Genomic DNA, 18448 nt, shown 5'->3' on the forward strand with positions numbered 1-18448 from the left:
CTTGCCCCCACCTGTAAGGACACTTAGCCTCTATAACACCCTCACCACAGCAGTCACAGGAAACATAGCCGTCGCATGAAACCCCCAGGTATGGCATAGTTTGGCAGATGCGGAAGCCAGCCTTTCTGATGACCAGGTTCTGATGTGGTGCATCTACTGGGGCACAGATGTAAATGGTGGAGGACAGGTTGGCTGTGGGACTCCCAGCTCCAAGAGTATATTGGTAAGTGTCAATGGCATCTTGCTCATGGTGTCTCCCCCACTGAATCCAGGGCTTCATTATTGGCCTGTGCCTTTGTTCACATATGGTGTTGATCAGTGACTTGCTAGGATGTTCTGTAGCTGTTAAGACACGGTGGGCTATGGAGCCTGTAATGCGACCAACCCGCTCTTGATGCCATTGCACACAGGATGCCTGATGGATGGTTGCTCTCTCCACATTTTCAATCTCCTCCTCAGTCACCTCATGCTGGCTGAAACACCATGGCTTCTTAAAAGGCCTGGAAAAATCCTTGAAACTATTTAATACCACAGTGTCAGGTGATCTGTCAGCCAGCATAGTGAGGAACTGCTGCTGCTGTGATAAAGAGGCTTTTGGGATAGGGGCTTTCCTTTTCCTTTTTTTTGACGCCTCGTCCTCTGTGTAAAAAGATGTCTCTGCAACAAGGGCAGGCTCAATCTTTTTAACACAGGTCTTGTTCCACTCACAGGCTTTGCTTGTGCATGGCACTTTGTTGATCCCCATGCGGACACACGCCTCTAATTTAAAAAGAACAGCAGCCACATGGGAACAACTTTCAACAAGACTGAAAAGGAAGGAAAAAACATTAGCTCTTTGATCACTAAAGATATTGTGACTAAGATTTTACATATAGGCCTACTGCTTATCCAAAAGAAATGTCACCAGGTGACCGCCTGTTGGCATTTGTTTTGACACCAGGTGGTGACATTTCTTTTGAAAACATTTTGATATATTTGGACGTATTTATGGCACACACACACAAATTAATGAACACATTCACAAACGTACCCTGCCATGCAGTTGCAGTGGGCAGCGATGACAGTACCCTCTCCCTTTACTGCGACCCACGTCTGGTGCGGCTTCTCTGTCACCCTCCAGGATGGCTTAACATCACTTCGGAACAGGTAGGTATCCGAGGAAGGTAGCTTATGATGAAGCACAACTCCAACAAAGCCACTTGAAAAAAAGTTGTGTGCCTCCAGGGACCGGTAGTTCTTAAGGCTGTTGTGTGTGTAAATCCCTGCGTGATAAACCCAGTCGTAACCGTATTAACCGTAACTGTATGCAGCTCATGATGGCTATTGTGTAATAACAACCATTGTGTGGTGAACAAATTCAAACGTGATAATTTCCATGTCAGACATAGAAATTATGTTAGGTTTAATTCATCAGTTAACGTGATTTTGCCTCTTACCGGGTGATTCAACCAGGTAGCAGAAGATATCAGGGAATGAAACTTCAGGCCATTCAGTCGGATCATTCGTCCACTCTTTAATAAGATACGGACAAGAATCCGATCCTATTAAAGTGATCTTTTTAAGGTATCTATCCCTGTCAATGGGCTGCAGTGATTCAATGTATGACATGTTCGTTTATAAAGATTTGAAATCCGCGCTCTTACAGTGCTCCGGGTGAGGGGGAAAGGATTGTTTTCCCCCTCGAAATGCCCCGCCCCCAACTGTGACGCGACTGTGACGCGACGCCGACTGTATGTATGTCAGGACTCTGTAGACTACGATGATGGTCCATCACAAGGCGCGCTTTTACAGGCAAAGCCCCCTCCCCAACCATCAGGGGCCCGGAGCCTCAGGCCAATAGCCCCCCACCATTGTCTTTGTAAATTATAATTGTGTACTTATAAAGAGAAAATAAAGAAAAAACTACAAAAAAACAACAAAAAAACATCAGAATGCCCAAATCGTATTACCTGCCCCCCCTCCCCTTTCGTACTGTAATGGACTATTCCATGAGTCGTCATGACCGCGAAAAGACGAAAGACAGCAACCAGGAAGTGAAGCGCTGCGGTTTGTTTACGCTAGAGGCATACAGTCCGAGTTTTGGTAAAAATGAGCCAAGCGGGTATAAAAAAGAAAACAGCGGGAAGAAACTAAAAAGAAAACTGCGACACTAACAAAATTAACACGTTTTTGTTTTTTTACCGTGCCGGCACCGGTTGATGTAAATAATAACGTTAATGTCGAGGAACAAGTCGTTGCAGACTCAGAGCCTGAAGAGCGAGCCGTTCCCGGGCTGTTCCCGAGTCCGATAGTGCAGACAACCCAGTAGAGTTGGTGGAGGAGACGAAGATCTGGTGGTGAGTAGGTCAAATAGACCCCTTCTTCTGACGACGAACGTGATGTTGACCTACTGGAGGATGACTCGGCGCTGTGGCCAAAAGATCTCAATGACAGAGAGGAGCTGCGCAGTTGTTCAGAAAGGACCCGTTCAGATGGAGACAGACTTTCTAAAAATCAAGACGGTCGGCGATTCCCATGCTGTAATCACTACATGCTAATGAAAAACGGGGAGAAGATTAACAGGTCCTGCACACACACACACACACACACACACACACACACACAAGCTATCTAGAAGAGCCAGATTACTATTAAGACTACTCTAATGGCCATAAACGGTCATTTTGACCGCTAGATTTTAAACTCTATATTCTCTCATGTAAATACCCACCTGCGTGATGAATGCATTCATTGTGTCATGATATTTTTTTAAAAACGAAATAACACCAAAATGTTAATTTTAACCAATTTAATTATACATGTATCAATATTCATGTTATCGCACACAGTAAACCGTAATTATTGCATATATTTACACAAGATTTTGATAGAGAAAACTCAGAACACCAAAATTAACAATTAAAAGTAATGTATTTGATTATGAAACATTTTATTTTAACACTTGATAATATATCATAAAAATACATTATAATAATAATAGAAAAAGCTGGAAACGAGCTGATATAAAACAACAACAAACAAAGAGCTGTATGTCTGCATGTGTTCCTATGGTTTGGTTAAATTTAAAAAGGTTTTTTGAATTCTTACATTCTCCTTTTGAAGACCTAGTCCAAAATGTATGGATTTGATCAATTTTGAGAGAATATTAAGGGGATAATGGTAAAAATGTCAATGTGGTGTAACCATAAAAACTTTGTGCCAAATACTTAAACTTGTTCAAAAAGGATGAAATTCTCTATAAAAAAAACATTATCAACTAGTTTGGCATATTCCTACATGTTTGTTGTTTAACAATGGAACGTCATTGTTCTGAATATTATAACGAATTTGGGGAAAATAGTCAACTTCCTAAATTGTCAAGGCGGTGTAACCAACATTCAAAGAGCCATTTTGTTCATTTGTGTAAGAAGACCATGTGGCAGGAAATGATATCACAAAGAAGGACCCCTGATGAGCCTGACTGCTGCATGCCAAGGTTAGTAGCTTTCTCTTAAATCTTGATAATTTGACATTTTTAGGGTATGGTCAGGTGTGCTTTGAGATACATGTCAAATGGTTTGACCTTAGGAAATCATTTATAGTTCATAATAACTGTAAAAATAAGTATTTATTTAAAAAAATGTGTTTGAAATCTTCACATCAAGGCCATTTGCTTACATAGGTGTCCATCATAACGCCTGTTAAATTTGAATTGAAAAGTCAAATGGTGTAACCGGTTACACCATTTGACTGTTATTGCATTCCTTTCGGTTAGTGGCTGATTTTGTCAAATATCACAAGTTTTTTATGCTGATTAAAGATGTAATGTGAACTAACTTACTATGTGGAACTATTTTTAAGTGTTAGTGTTATATTTCTTAGAAAACAGTGGCAATTTATCCACAGCTTTATTATCAAAGCTATGGAAGGTTAGGATAAAATCATCATTTTGCATGGCTTTAATATTTTTGAAATGTTTAGCTTTAAATACATAATTAATACATATTTGTATTCCATTCACTTTCAGCTTTAAGCTTATATATTTAATTTACTTAATGAAGCAGCAGTGGGTGAACAGTGATCATGTTGAAAATGAACAGCAGCTTTTAAAAGACTTGATACTCCAACAATATGATAAATGTTTGTCAAAGATTAAAATTTAGATCAGTTAAATTACATTTATTAACTTTCTATTGTTTCATAATTATTGTAATATAATAGAGCCTCTTTTCCCCCAATAGATGCCAATAGATGAAGAAAAAGTGGCTCGTCACAGAGCACGAGTCAATGCAGATCCTGCAGCAAGGGCCATTTACCTTGCCAAAAGGCAAGAAAGGTGGTTGTACACACACAGACACACAGACACACACACACATACTGACACAGACAGACACACACACACACACACACACACTTTTCTAGGGAAATACTGTCTACTGAAAGTCAGTAATGTAGTTATTTAGACTAATTGCTTTCATTTTTCTATTTTACTATTTAGTTATCAAAGGAGAAAAAGAGAGGGAAAGACTAAAGATACTCCAATAGCTGAGCTTTCCAAATCAAAGCAGGAGAAGTTGAGGCAAAAGTGGAGAAAGTATCAGCGAGACCACAGAGAACAGAAAAGGGTGCTTGCTGATGTTCTCAACTTAAGCCCACCATCTTTGGACACGTCAGATGAGCAAATTCAGCATCTTGAAAATCCTGAGCCCATGAATAATCATTTGGATGATCATGACTATGAGCAGCCAGTTGTAGACAGGCCGCAAGCATTCTCAACTCCTGCAAAGAAAGAGAAGGAAAGAAAGAAGAAATACCATAGCTCAGTGCTGGAGGAGAGGGAAAGGCTGAGGTCTGAACTTCGCAAAGTTAAAAGGGAACAGGCAGCAAAACAAAAGACAAAACAGATACAGAGGAAACTGGATTGGCAAAAGAAAAAAAAGAAAATGGTCAGTTAAAAGAGCAAAATGAAAAACGAAAAGAAAGCCTCACAAAAGAGAAAAGAGGAAGTGGCCAGCTTTCTCTGTAGGGATGAGAATAGCCGCATGTTATCAGGCAAAAAGGACACAATAACAGCTATGAGACCCCTCAGACTTTCTTACAGGCAATTTGTCAGATACTGCCCTTTTTTTATGACACCTGCAAAAGACTGATAGAAATAGGTGTGCTTGTATTGACCTTGAAAACATTAAGCTACTTGTTGACAAACTGTACCACAAAGGCATTCTCCTTACCAACAGAATCTCAGAATTGCTAGCAACTATTGCATGTGACACGACCAACAAGAAATGCATGTATCGCACTTGTGCTAAGTGCTGCTACACTGAGATTGAGTTTGAAGGACCTCTGGAGGATACTGTTTTAACATGGCAGCAGTGGTCCAGGGTAGTCACATCTGAAGAAGGCAAAACCTTTGCTAACTTTGCAAAAGTCACACAAGGTGGAAAGTGTGATGATCTGCTGGCTTTGCTTAACAAGAAGCTAGATTCTCTAGCTAAGCACCAATTCAACTGGCTACACCAGGTCAAAACATTCAGAGAGCTAAAAGAAACACTACGAAAGGATGAAATCCGCATTCATGTAGACTTATCTGAGAACTATGGCTGTAAGCTCAGCAGCTGAGGTACTTTACAATTTCCTGAAGGATCAGCCCTCAAGCATCAAGTACTTTTGGATATCCGAGGAAGCCATTGTCAAGTACGATGAATCAGTCCCAACAAATGTCCCAGCCGTAAAAGGTACACTGAAAATCCATCAAGTGACCTCTGAAGAGCCAGCTGTGATTCAGTGTAGGGAAATCTCATGTTTCTGTGCAAGACCTGATATCTGCAAGTGCTATGATCCAAGCCCAGCAGATTTACGCAACCTATCAGAAGATCTTCCTTCAACATCTACCAACTGTCAGCAGGATCTGAAAGGCAAGTTCATTCTGGTCAGATATGAAAGTAAGCCTTTCGTGGGACAGGTCATCCAGGTGGTGGGTGAAGAAGTGGAAGTGAGCTGCATGCAACAGTGAGAAGAATGTCTTCACCTGGCCTCATCCACCTGAAATCCTATTCTATTATGAGTCTGATGTGCTGCACCAAATCTCAGAGCCAGAACCTTTGAACTCACGTCATTCAAAACTCATGAGACTCAGTCGACTGGAAAACATTTCAAACCATACACGTTTAACACATTCATTCATTGCAGTTTCTTAAATTAATTCATAAAATAACATGAGTTCACATTTTTCGTTTCGTTTTTCGTTTCCTCTTTTCTCTGAGGGTCGCGGGATGTTGCCGCTTTTTATCCCCCTGAGGGGTTGCGGGGTTTACTGGGGCCAAATCCAGTTCCACTCACTGGGCGAAGGCCAGGGTACCCCCTGAATGAGTCGCCAGCTCATTGCAGGACCCTTACTGATGGCAGTGGCTGCCACGCAAGGTGCCAACTGCACATCAGGGTAGCTTGTCGCCGAAAGGATGGTGTCCTCCAGAGAGGATGTAATAAATCAGCATCCCTGCCACCTAAAAATTTAACAGATCAATTGAGCACAGGGTTCGTACGGGTGCTTGAAATTCATGAAAGTGCTTGAATTTCAATGTTGTGTTTTCAAGGTCTTAAAAGTGCTTGGATTTTAGTTTAAGTGCTTGAAGTGCTTGACATTATTGCTCTGTGTCTTTCAACAAAATTGGGATCAGACTGGATAGTTAGCTTATTACAAGGAGAAATAAAATCAGTAAGAGAACGGTGTGTGGAGATTTTTTCTCCTGGGCTCCGCTGAGCCTCTCTGCGACTCTCTGCGACTCTCTGCGACCTGCCAGCCTGTGTGACCCCGCCCCGCCCCCTTCGAGGAGAGACAGCAGGAGATGATGAGAAAATGCCGAGAGGCTGCCGACTTAACGAGCGTTGGCTTGAAAGTGAGAAGTACAAAACATGGTTAAGACGAGGACCAAATGAAAGAGTCGTGTCGTGCAAGCTCTGCAAAAAAGATTTGCAGATTTCTGCTATGGGAGAGTCTGCGCTCTCCAGTCACATGAAAGGTGAGTTTTTGAGTAACTTAGGCCATCACTGCACGTTAACACTTTGTTTATGCTAACCGCTAACGTTAGCTACATTAGCGGTTTTACAGACTAAATAATATCAAATGTAGGGTTGTCAAAATTAACGTGTTAACCACAGACTGTAGAAAAAACCTAACACGCTGCAGAATAATTAACGCACCCATTAATCACCTTACGTGACCTAGTTATATTAGGGCCAGACTGTCTGCAAGCTATGACCTGTGTGTGTATCGTCACACATGCAGCCTGGTAGCAGTACAGAAGCAGGGCTGAGGAGAAGGTCGAATTTGATGCAATTTGGTCTGATTACCTGCAGCTCGGGGTCGTTTCCGGCATCGCGACTCGCAAGCTATGAGTCGGCTGTGTTTCCAGCATTGAGAATTGTAGCTCGATAGCCGCGATGACAGAAACGCCGGCTACGTTCTAAATGAGTACGTTAGCAGACGAGCGAGTGAAGTCTCTGGGTAAGACTTCCTTCAGTAAACAGTCTGCGTGAAAAGCACATCCCTGTCATTGACAACAGAAGCCATCTTCCACTTATGAAATAACATAATGTTACACAATGTTCTGCAGGTAGCCTAGGCTACTGTAGGTTTGGTGTATAGATGTAGGCTAGCATAATAAAATGAAATTTGGTCGATAGGTCTTTGCAAAATAAAATTATGTATTTATAAGTATTATATATAAATATTAGTAGTATATTGTAAGTAGGCTATTATTATCTCTATTTGGGAATTTTGTCAATTCACACTGTTTCTACCTCAGTGCTCTATTACTTATTTGTTTTATTTTATTCTAGTATGTCTTATTTTTCCAATCATGTATATAATGTTTTATTTTCATTGTATTTTTTACTATGTTAGTGGTTCAGAGACAATGGGCTAGGACTGCGTTTCCATGGTGATTAGGCAATACTGACTCAAGTGTCTCAAGTGACTTGCACAACCTGGTTCAGTTTAGTGAGTGACCCGTAATGACTCGAATCCTTAAAAGGAACTGTATTTACCAGCTCTAGCGAACAGTACTCAGTTCTTTTCTCCATACCTGCCTAATCCTATCTTGTTATTATTAAAATGAGATTAGATACTCTAAATGTGATAATCTAAGACTTTAAGAAATATCATTGTCAGCATTTTACTGTTAAGTGTATTGAGAGTTGCATTTAGAAAAAAAAACAATTTCTTTTCTCTTGTTTTATTTTTATTTATTTTAAAACGTTTTCTTCCTATATTTTAGGAAAGAAGCATCAAGACTTGATGAAAAGACTTCAAAATCCGGGTCCTGCAGTGGGAGATTTTTTCCTGTGGACTAGCACTACATCAAACAGAAACACTACTTCAACTACAGAAACCAGCAGTGTAGAAAAGGGTAAAACAGTGGAAGCAGCCAGTAGAGATGCGACAGGACCTGCTCCTTCACCATCCAGAGGATCCTTGAATAAACATTTGACAGCCAGCAGGCCCACAAGTACCATCAAATCATTTGTTGGCTCTAATCAGACTCTTGAAGCAGAAATATGCTGGGCAACAAAAGTTGTTAGTAGACAGTGACATAGCGAAGCAGTTTACTTGTGGGGAGAGAAAAGTGGCATACCTCACCACATTTGGAATTGCCCCTCATTTTTCTTCCCTAATGAAGGCCAAAGCCAAGAAAGAGTCAGGTTTTGTACTACTCTTTGATGAGAGTCTTAATAGGGAAATGAAGTAATGCCAGCTTGACATGCATGTGAGATTCTGGAATGATAACCAAGTAAACTCAAGGTATCTGACATCAGTTTTCATGGGCCATCACACTGCAGAGCAAATGCATGAGAGGATTGAAAAAGTGTGTTCAGACATAGGCTTCCAGAACTTGATTCAGCTGTCCATGGATGGCCCAAATGTGAATTGGAAGCTCTTCTCATTGGCTCAACAGAACATTGAAGAACAAACAGGCAAGAAGATGCTGAATGTTGGGAGCTGTGGTTTGCATACACTACACAACTCTTTCAGAGCAGGGTGTTTAGCCACAGACTGGGAGCTCGAAAGTGCTCTGTCAAGCCTTAAATGGCTATTCAAAGATGTTCCAGCACGTAGGGAGGACTACACAGAAGTCACTGGTTCCACATCCTTCCCTCTGGACTTTTGTAATCATCGATGGCTGGAAAATGTGGAGGTGGCTGAGCGTGCACTTGAAATTTTGCCCTCTCTTAAAGTGTACATCAGTGCTGCCAAAGCAAAAACTGTGACAGAGCCATCCAACAAATCTTTTAAAACAGCTCAAATGATTGTGCAGGATGAACTCTTTTCAGCAAAGCTCAACTTCTTTCTAATGGTGGCTAAGGAAATCACACCATTTTTGAAGTTGTATCAGACTGACAAACCCATGTTGCCATTTATGTGTGGTGATCTCACCAATATGCTGAGGGGTCTAATGGAAAAGTTTATTAAGCCGAGTGTCATGAAGAATGCCACTACACCTGTAAAGCTTCTTCAAGTCAACTATGCTGACCCAGTCAACCACATGGATGTAACCAAACTGAGAATTGGCTTTGTCACAGAGCAAGCCCTCGAGGAACACATGAAGAAAAACTCAGGAGCTGAAAAGGTTAGGCTGGAATTCAGGCAGAACTGCAAGCTGTTTTTGCTGAAGATGGTCTCCAAGCTTTTTGAAAAATCACCACTGAAATATCCGCTTGTGAGAAGCCTGTCTGTTCTGGATCCAAGGATGCTCCTCCAGAGCAAAGAAGTAAGCATCCGAAAATTCACCACCATTCTGCGGCTTCTCGTGGAAAGTGGCCGCATTGAAGAGAAACGCTATGATGACATTCTAAGGGAGTTTGGCCATTTTTATGACCACAATCTTGTGTCCTCATCAGACTCCTCCAGCAACTTCAATCCACAAAGTGGAAGGTTGGATGAATTTTACATTGAACATTTATCCAACAAAGCAGAGTTCTGCCATCTGTGGGAGGTTGTAAAACTAGTCCTGGTCCTCTCACATGGCCAAGCCTCCGTTGAGAGGGGGTTTTCCGTTAACAAGGAAGTAATGGTGGAAAACCTTAAGGAGCATTCACTGATTGCTCAGCGGATCATTCATGACCATGTGAACCATGTTGGAGGGCTGCTCAACATAGCCTACACAAAAGAGCTACTCCTCTCTGCAGCTTCTGCAAGGCAGAAGTATCACATGTATCTTGATGAGCAAAGACGGCAAAAGCAAGATGAACTGAGAGCACAGAAGAGGAAAGGACTGATGGAGGAGATAACAGAGATAAAAGCCAAAAAGAGCAGAATGGAGCAGGAACTTGGGTTCCTCCTGAAGTCTGCTGATAGCAATGCCGAAAAAGCTGAGAGGGAAGGAAAACTGCACTATATCGCAAAGTCCAATGGACTTTGAAGAGCTGCCAAAGACAAGGAAAAAAGTCTGGATGCTTTGGAGAGCCAGCTTACTGACAAACTCCAGGAACTGAAATACACACCTTAATAGGCCCTACCCTATTTGGCCTCACCAAGGATTTCATGTTGTTTGAGGAAGTTTTTTTTTGTGAGCTTGTTTCTGTAATCAATAGAAGGGGATAAAGGCCTCCAACATCAACTGTAGTTGATTTGTTTACATTTGCACATTGTGTTTTTGAGTTGATGTGAATTATTATGCATTTTGTACAATGCAACTTTTTCCTTTGGAGATTTTTTGTCTTTGTTTTAATTATTACATTGTTTTTTTTTAACAGAAGGACATTTCAGTCAACTGTTCTTTTGATTTGCACTGTATACAGTATATGGAGCTTTTGGATTTGCACTGGTTGCACCTTTTTGTCTTGTTTTGCTCATGTTTTTTTTCAAAGAGCTGCTAAAGACAAGGGTAACAATCTATTCTGGATGCTTTGGGGAGACAGCTTACTGACAAACTCCAGGTACTGAAATACACACCTTAATAGGCCCTACCCTATTCGGCCTCACCAAGGATTTCGTGTTGTTTGAGGAAGTGTTTTTTTTGTTAGTTTGTTTCTGTAATCAATAGAAGGGGATAAAGGCCTCCAACATCAACGTTAGTTGATTTGTTTACAACGTGTTTTTGAGTTAATGTGAATTATTATGCATTTTGTACAATGCATCTTTGTTCCTCTGGAGCATGTTTGTTTTTATGTTTTAATTATTCCATTGTTTTTTTAACAGAAGGACATTTCAGTCAACTGTTCTTTTGATTTAAACAGTGTACAGTATATGGAGCTTTTGGATTGGATTTTGGATTTGCACTTGTCACACCTTTTGCTCAGGTTTTGTGCAGTTTATTGCCTACCTCAAAAGTATTTTCTAATAAAAATAATTTATTGAAAGGGTTTTTGTGTGATGTGATTGATTTATTTTGAATATCGACTCTGCCAGATTAGATGGCAAGCCAAGAATTCTTACAGATAGGTGACACATTTTGAAACATCAAAATGTATGTCAAAAAAGAAAATTACAGGGTGTTCTCAGGTCTATCCTTGTCTCAGTACATGTGTGCCTAAAGAACACCGAGTGGCTTCCCTTTTTTTGGATAAAACTTTATGTTCTCCTTTAATTTCTAAAGTTTTTGCTATTATGAAACATAATTTTAGATGTTTACAGCATAATACAATATACACAATTGTGATAAAAAATGAAAAAAAGAAATAATTATGAGTGTGTGTATATATATCTATTCCTGTAGATATGTATTTTACCCCAGCGATAAGGTGCTGGAAAAAATTGAAAATGACCCTTAAAACTGCTTGAAAAGTGCTTGAATTTGACCTTGAAAAATGTGTACGAACCCTGTGAGCAATGATAGGAGTATTCTTCAATTATTCATCAATGCAGTTTGTGTCGCAGTAAAACTGACCTGTACATCAGTGTTTGACTTGTATTGTATGTCAGCTTCGTCTGTTAAAGTCTCCCTGGCCTTCCAGCATCTTGTTCCTGCACTGCCTGTGCAATAAGTTGTTTGGCCCTTGAGTAACCGTCTACTGAAGCCAAAATCTGCTAATCTCGCCCTCCCGTTAACATCTACGGGACAAATCACAAAAAGGTATAATAATTATAAATTTGGAATACTGTTGCTGTCATTCTGAATTTCTGATTTAATTTCAATCCTCCATTACATTTTGAACTTTTCCTTACCAATCAAAACATTCTGTGGTTTGAGATCACGGTGGACAATTGGAGGATTTTGACAATGAAGCACTTTTAAACTCTTCAGAACCTGATAGACAAGTTTCTCTTTCAGCAGACCACCGTCATTGTTTCTGATGCATTCTTCCAGGGTGTATTCACAAAGCTGAAGACCAAGATATCCAAAGTACTCATCCTCTGCAAAGTCAACGTATCGTACAATAGATGGATGATCAAGTTCTTGAAGTCGTAGAAATCCCTCTTCATTCCTCAGCGTTTGATAGTTGCTTTTTTTCATTCTCTTGATAGCAACCTCAGTGCCATCATCTCTCAGCCCCAAGAAGACGTCAGTACCATCACTGCCTTCTGCTATGCAGAACTCTTCATCATTCACATACTTCATGCTCCCAATTCTGGTTACTCTGCTTCCATCAGTGCTAACCAGCTTCTGTAATTTTTCTCTCCACCTCTTGCTGATTTGTAGCCATGTGTGTGTATCTGATGACACAGTGGTGTTGGAGTGGAGTGGCTGAACATTTGAAGTTGACTCCACAACAGGAATTGATGTTGGATCAGTTGCATCATTCAAATACTTGTCATTTGGGTCTTCTTCCTTGTCTGATATGTCAATATTCTTGTTCTTCTTTGTCTTCTTGTTGGTCTTCTTTTTCGTCGGCCCAGGTGAGGCTGTACATACCTTGCATTTTACGTTTGGTTTGCTGAAATAATTGTTCAGTCGTCTGAGAACTTCTTTCAGCTTGTCATTGTTGGTCATTTCTGCAGACATCAGTATGTCCTTGTTACACCCCTGAAACAGGGGAGAAATAATCACTACAGTGATAGAGCGTCTTTTCTTCAGCTCATTGTTTACTGCAATCTTTTGTACAGAAGCAGAAATACAGAAATATAAACATGTTCAACATAATAATGTACATTCTGTCTGAATAACAGTATTACAGTAGATTAATAGTATCCTTCCGAAACAGACATCTCACTTTGAAGCACAACACATTCTTACAGTCCACCAAACTAAGTTGCAGTCACTTTAGTTTCATTTAAGAGTGCATAACATACTGCAAATTCAACATGAAGGGAAGACAACGCTAGACGTGAACAACGTGCGGTGCACAATGGCGGTGGCGCAGCGGCTCGGCACAGCTACCAGAGTTTCTAGCTAGCAAACAAGTTTTACTCCTCTCGGCAAAACAGAACTTAAACATAGTCAAAAATTCATCATAACACTTTCTCAATGCTCTTATCATATTAACCACCCGTTACATACACATTTGTGTTGTTAAATGTAACAATATACCTGAAACAGGGGAGAAATAATCACTACAGTGATAGAGCGTCTTTTCTTCAGCTCATTGTTTACTGCAATGAGGAAGAATACCGCGAATCCCCCAGATATGTGGGTGGAGCCAGAAGCAATCGATCTCAGAGTCTTAGATCAAGATCACTCTATAGATCACTGATCAAAACTACTTATGCTTAAATTTAAGAATACAAAATGAATGTAAACAATATCAAGTAAACACTCTTATAGCGTTTTAACCCATTTTCAACTCTTATGAATAATCTTCTTTACCTCAACACAGATTTTAATATTATAACAGACCATGAATTTATGTCCTTTTAATCTGTAACAATGTATAAGTGTATTAGCTTTTCAACCTGTCACACTCTCTCCTACCAAACAACTTGTCTTCTTTAACAGTCTTTATGAACTCGACGCTGGAGATCCTCTTTGGTAAGCTGATGCTCGAACAAAAGGTCAGGGGTCACAGTTCAACTTGTCAACAATCCATATTCACAGTCCATATCTGTTGATGGCTACTGTATAAACAGTCCATAATCTGTCTCTGCACATATTCCCGATCTCCAGTCCATCAGCCTCAATGACCTGTATGTGCACTCTGCAGGTCGCTCGTTACAACAGGTTGTGAAAACAGTCTATTAATTGTTCATGGACACAGCCTGTGTTAACAGTCTATAAGCAGTCCATGGTTCTGATTCAGCATGTCAAATCTGCAGACACATGCTTGCTGGAAACCATACATACGGGGTGGCTGGAGGTAGTATGGCTGTAGAGGTGGCAACCATGGGACCAGTCCTGTCAATCAATCAATCAACTTTATTTATAAAGCACTTTTCATACATGAGTATGTAGCACAAAGTGCTTTACACAGGAAACATAAAACAATAATAAAGAAAGCCCCTCCCTCCCACCCTCCGTACTATATACATGCACACATACGTACACACACATACACACACACACACACACACACACACACACTTACTACAGGAAATAAGGAGACATGGCAAGGCACTGAGGATTGAGGAAACGCCACCTTTGGGGCCGTCCACACTGGGAGGAGTCACAGGCTGTGCCACGGGGGGCACCAGTGCCCAGGCCCCCTGACCCTGACAGACAACGACTGGCTGGGCCAAAGGGACCCAGGGACAGCACCCTCAGCAGCATCCTAGACACAGCTCCCAGTGTGGAGGACCCCCCTGAGGAAACTCTGGAATTAACCCTTAAAAACTAAAAACATAAGATAGGATAAAAACCCTGACAAAAGATAATTTAAAGAAGTGAACAGTTAAAAGGATAAAATGCATAAGATAATAATAAATATAATAAAATAGTATCGAAGATAAATAATAAAAATTAAAAAAATTAAAAATTATTTAAGATGAAAATAGTTTAAAAAAACAAAAAAATAAAAAAACAAGATAGGAACAACAACATAAAATACGATAGAACCACATAAGAATGGAATAAGAATTTAAAATATTAGTTAAAAGCCTGATTAAAAAGGTGTGTCTTTAACCTTCCCTTAAAAATATCAACAGTCTCTGCAGACCTGAGGTTCTCCGGCAGGCTGTTCCACAAGCGGGGGCCATAGTGGCTAAATGCCGCCTCACCGTGGGTTTTAGTTCTTGGTTTTGGTAGGGATAAAAGGCCAGAGCCGGAGGACCTCAGGGTCCGCGAGGGTTGATATGGTAAAAGCAGGTCAGATAAGTAGGAGGGCGCAATGCCGTTAAGACATTTAAAAACCAGTAAAAGAACCTTAAAATCGATCCTGAAGCGCACAGGGAGCCAATGCAGTGACTCTAAAACGGGTGTAATGTGCTCCCGCTCTCTGGTCCTCGTCAGCACTCGTGCGGCTGAGTTTTGTAATAATTGGAGATTTAGAGTACTCTTTTTGGGAAGACCAGAGAGCAGGGCATTACAATAATCTAAGCGAAAGGAAATAAAAGCATGCATTAGCACCTCCGTACTGGCCTGGGAGAGAAACGGGCGGACTCTGGTACAGGGTAAGCAGGTAACAGCTGCGGTGGAGACTGGATGCTGTAGCAGGAAGGGATACCAAGCTGATCATAGGTCATGCGCCTCGGCGGGTGTCTCTCTCTTTGCGGCAGCTGGTAGGTTGGTTCCTCAGGTTCAGCCGCAGCACTTGATGAAGCAGAGGTATTTGGGGAGTGATCAGGCAGGTTTCTAGCAGGTAGATTCACATCCTCACCAGGTAGTTGTTGAACAGATGTGCTGAGCTCCTCCCGCTGCTCTTCACCCAGAGGCTGTGCTGGCACGGCAACTGGGACTGCCTCTCTAACTCTCTGTTCCACTTGTTGGGGCTCACAGTCAGGCTCCATTGCTGGTCCAGCGTCTCTTTCTCTGGCTACGACTGGCGGTGTGGTGACCTGTAATGGCTCATAATGAAGGTCATACTCATCCCCACTGTCTTCATCAGACTCTTGAGGCTGCGATGCAGGCTTATGCATCCTTCCTTGTTTTGTTTTGTCGTTTTTAGCTACTTCTGGTTGTGTCTCAAAAGGTAAGTGGTCACAAGACATGAGCAAGTTTCTGTGCAGGACTCTTGAACGTCCCTTTCCGCGTTCTGGTCTCACTTCATAAATCGGCAGGTTAGACCCCATTTGCCTCACTACTGTGTGAACTGTGTTTTCCCAGTAGTCACGAAGTTTACCTGGTCCTCCCCTTGGTGTCAGATTCTTGATCAGGACCCGCTCACCAGGCTGTAGCACTGAACTTCTTACTTTTGTGTCATAATACCTTTTGCTCTTTTCAGCAGCTCTCTGTGCATTCTCATTTGCAATGGCATATGCTTCCTCCATACCTTGTTTCCATTTCTCCACATAGTCTCGCTGGTCTCTGGAGGCTGGCTCTGTATACAGTCCAAACAGCATGTCAACTGGGAGCCTTGGTGATCTCCCAAACAGAAGATAGAATGGTGAATAACCTGTCACTTCACAACGTGTACAGTTATAGGCATACACCAATTTGTTCAGAGACTCCTTCCAGTTAGATTTCTGTGTCTCAGTCAGTGTTTTGAGCATTTGCAACAATGTCCTGTTCATACGCTCTACTTGACCGTTCCCCATCGGGTGATACGGTGTTGTTCTGGACCCAGCCATGCCACTGAGTGTCTTTAACTGAGTGAACAACTGATTTTCGAATTCTCCTCCTTGGTCGTGGTGGATGCGGGAGGGGAAACCAAACTTCAGGGCAAAGTCATTGAAGATGAGGTTTGCAGCAGTTTTCCCTGACTTGGATGTGGTGGCGTAGGCTTGAACAAAACGTGTGAAATGATCCACAATGACAAGGATGTACTCATATCCGCCTTTGCATTGGTCGAGATGGAGGAAATCAATGCATACCAGCTCAAATGGCTGTGTTGTCACAATACTCATCATTGGAGCTCTTGTTTCATGGCATGGCTTTTTCTGCTTGAGACAGCTGCAAGATCTAGTCACATAGTGTTCAATTTCAGATTGCATATATGGCCAGAAGAAGCGCTCACGTATTAGAGATACTGTGCGGTCAGCGCCTTGGTGTCCCATGTTGTTGTGCAGCTCTTCCAGTACTTTCCTTTTGTATTGCTCTGGTAAGACTAACTGTTTGCGGCTTGTAGTTGTTCTGTACAGAATACCGTCACTGTCTATTGTCAATTTGTCCCATTCTCTGAACAGGCAGTTTGTCTCTTGACTGAATGTCTTTAGTTCTCTAGCTGGCGGTTTAATACCGGACAACTTACTCCCTAGTACAGGATGGATGACTCGATCTGATTTTTGAGCCTCTCTTAACTCGTCTCTTGGTATGGGGCTGACTGATACAGTGGCTGCCTCGCCCTCGACTGAAACTGACATAGATGCAGCTGGAAATGACAGGGTTGCAAGGGATTTTTCTTGTACCTCAACTGCTTGGATCGTGGCAGCGATGGTGTCAGGCGGCAGCTCCTCAGAACAGTCTCTCATCCGTGATTCCACATCCAGCGGCATTCTCGACAGAGCGTCTGCGTCACCGTTTTCTCTTCCTGGCTTGTACTTGATTGTAAAGTGGAAATCAGCCAACTCTGCAACCCACCTTGAAGTGGTCGCGTTCAGTTTTGCAGTGGACAGGATGTAGGTGAGCGGGTTGTTGTCGCTATACACAGTGAATGTTGGAGCATAGTATAAATAATCACGGAACTTGTCAGTGATTGCCCATTTAAAAGCTAAGAATTCTAGCTTGCCTGCGTGGTAGTGATAATTCTTCTCAGCTGCTGTCAATGTTCGGGAGCCATAGGCGATGACTCTGAGCTTGCCATCTTGCTTTTGATACAGCACCGCCCCCAAACCCTGGTGTGATGCATCAGTATGTACAATGAATGGCTCAGTGAAATCTAGGAAACCTAGAATTGGCGGGTTGAGCAAACAGTCAATCAGCTGTTCAAGTGCCTGTTGGTGCTGGTCAGTCCAGACAATTTGCTTGTTTGAAGGCACAACATGGCTTACTTTCCTTGTTTTTGGTTTCCCTGTGTTGTCAGGGATCTAATTTTTGTCTGCCTTCAGGAGATCATACAGTCAACTGGCCTTTCTGGAAAAGTCTTTGATGTATTGCCTGTAGTATGTCAGTAGACCAAGCGTTTTTCTGAGCTGGCCCACAGTCTCTGGTCTTATGTCTTTCAGCGCCCTTACTGCTTCAAAATCAGCAGGATCAACTCTGCTGCCCTCTGTAGAGACTATTCTGCCCAAATAACGGACCTCAGGTTTGAAGAGATGACACTTACTTGGCTTGAGTTTGATGCCATATTCTCTGAGACGTTTCAACGCTTTTCGCATGTCGTCCACATGACTGTCAAAGGTCCTACTGAAAACTAGTGTGTCATCCAGGTAGGGGATGCAGATGTCATCCCGCAGCCCTTCCAAACATTCCTCCATACAACGCTGAAATGCAGCAGGAGCGTTCATGAGGCCAAAAGGAATGCGTATCCACTCATAAAGTCCCCAGGGAGTAACAAAAGCTGTCAT

General features: G+C 41.8%; 1 protein-coding gene and 1 long non-coding RNA gene across 4 annotated transcripts in view; both read right to left on the reverse strand.

Moving 5' to 3' along the window:
* Positions 1-18448, reverse strand: part of LOC115590287 (serine/threonine-protein kinase ppk4-like) — a 336079-nt gene that overhangs the window by 95653 nt on the left and 221978 nt on the right. The gene's annotated exons all lie outside the window — the stretch shown is intronic.
* LOC115590305 (uncharacterized) lies at positions 6427-12377 on the reverse strand. The gene is made up of 3 exons (XR_003985736.1): positions 12143-12377; positions 11865-12028; positions 6427-6482 (listed from the first exon to the last, which is right to left on the reverse strand). It is a non-coding gene; the product is annotated as an uncharacterized LOC115590305 (long non-coding RNA).

Source organism: Sparus aurata, chromosome 10 (genome assembly GCF_900880675.1).
Source record: "Sparus aurata chromosome 10, fSpaAur1.1, whole genome shotgun sequence".
In the NCBI taxonomy this organism is placed as follows: domain Eukaryota; kingdom Metazoa; phylum Chordata; class Actinopteri; order Spariformes; family Sparidae; genus Sparus; species Sparus aurata.